The following is a 2,367-nucleotide window of genomic DNA, read 5'->3' as shown; positions in this document are numbered from 1 at the left end:
CGATTGCAAATCACCCACAAACTAATAGACATACCGAACGTATCAAGCATATGCTTGAAGAGTACTTGAGGCATTATATGACTGCTAATCAGAGAAATTGGGTTGAGTTACTAGACAGTGCATAATTTTGTTACAACTTGTACATGTCTTCGACAACTGAAATGAGTCCTTTTGAGATAGTGTTGGGAAGACAGCCTGACACACAGTTGGAATCAAAGGGCAAGTGCCCTGCTTCCTAGATATGCTCGCAACAAGCATGAGTCGCTAGCTGAGGCGCGAGACAACTTGACAAGAGCGGCTAAAAGAATGAAAAGAAATGCTGACAGAAAAGGCGGCCTTTGGAGTTCAATGTTGGTGAAAAGATGTTGCTGAAGCTTATTCCACAGATTTGGAAGAAAATCAGTAGCAAGACGCCTCATCGTGGGATAATTCCAAAGTATGATGTCCAATTTGAAGTTATAAAGTAGTTGGGTGAAGTAGCCTACAGGCTGAATAGGCTTAAATGTCTCAAAATTCACCCAACTTTTCTTGTGAGTTTCCTGATACAGTTTCATGAAGATGTTGAGGATCCTACAAGGGTGGTGCCAAAACATGCTCCTCTAGTAGAGCGCAAGCAATTTGAGGAGACTATTGAGAAGATTTTGGATCACCGTACTGTCACGACCCGGAATTTCCACCCTCGGGAATCGTGATGGCGCCTACTCGTGAAAGCTAGGCAAGCCAACTATTACGGTTCTACTCAATAACAATCAACCCAAAAAATTATAAACAGAAACTAAAGTTAGATAGATGATAAGTGCGGAAGAGTTAAAATAAATCCAAATACTCCAATACATGTCTACCAACGAATCTGATGTCACAAATTTATGAACTTAGCAAAGACAATAGAAGATATTAAGAGTAGAAGTCAAGGATATATATATATATATATATATATATATATATATATATATATATATATATATATATAATCATTGTACAACAAAAATCAATAACGTGAATGCAAAACTTGTGATCTCTAAACAAAAAAAAAGTCAATAATGTTGTAGAGATGCACAGAGCCCGGTAGGGGTGGATTACTACAAATACAAGTCTGGAAAGAAAAGTACAATTATTCTCGGAATGAAAAGAGACAGCAGAAAAGCTAAACAGGGAACGGGGACTTTAGACTCTGCGGACGCCAGTAGATCTACCTTGGTCTCCCTGGACTGAAGGCAGCTACCTCAGCTACTCACTGGGTCCGATACCGAAATCTGCACAAAAGAGTGCAGTATCAGTACAACCGACCCCATGTACTGAGTGAGTGTCGAACCTAACCTCGGCGAAGTAGTGACGAGGCTAGGACACAACAATCATATATACCTATGCGATAATTCAGATACAAGCAGAAACATGATAACATAAATCAACAGAATAAGGTGGGAAGGGGACATGCTGCGGGGAATATCAGATTCTAACAGTAAACCAATAAGGAAGCATCAATAAGGAAGCATAATGAACATCATATATAAATTAGCAAGAATAATGAAACGGTAACACATGCACGGCATCACCCTGCGTGCTTTTACTCTCGTCCTCACCATATGAATCAACAGAATCGGCACGGCATCACCCTTCGTGCATTACCTCACATAATCATGGCAATGCATCACCCTTCGTGCATTATTCCTCACAATATCGGCACGGCATCACCCTTCGTGCATTAACACTCATAATATCGGCATGTCATCACCCTTCGTGCTTTACACTCTCTCACAATATCATGCATGGCATCACCCTTCGTGCTTTACACTCTTCCTCACCCAAACAACAGATAACAATATGTCCCGGCAAGGGAGTCAACAATATCAACAATAATATTACGTCAAGGGAATCAACAATATCAACAATATTATCCCGGCAAGGGAATCAACAAACGTCCCGGCAAGGGATTCAACTATAACCAATCTCGTTTCAACAATCTCTTTATAAAATGAAACTTCAATTTGAGTCAATACTCAACAATAGTCAATTACCAAGAAACTTTCATAAGCTTTGTTCAACATTAATAATCATCAATTTGAGCATGATCGGTACATAATAGAGTCACAACAATCATGGTATAAGACTCACGGGCATGCTTGACACCAACGTATAGATACTCGTCACCACACCTATATGTAGTACTCAATACAAACACATAGCAAATAGACCATAACTCCTATTCCCTCAAGCTAAGGTTAAGCCAAACACTTACCTCGATTCCACGGACAAATTAAGCCTCTACTACCGCTTTACCTCTCGGTTCCACTTCCAAATTCGCTTGTATCTAGCCACAAATTACTTAACGATATCAATGAATGCTAAATAAACCAATTTTAATGCATG

The sequence above is a fragment of the Nicotiana attenuata genome, unplaced genomic scaffold (genome assembly GCF_001879085.1).
Source record: "Nicotiana attenuata strain UT unplaced genomic scaffold, NIATTr2, whole genome shotgun sequence".
Taxonomy (NCBI): domain Eukaryota; kingdom Viridiplantae; phylum Streptophyta; class Magnoliopsida; order Solanales; family Solanaceae; genus Nicotiana; species Nicotiana attenuata.
The sequence above is the reverse complement of the archived record's forward strand: the minus strand, read 5'-3'. Positions refer to the sequence as shown.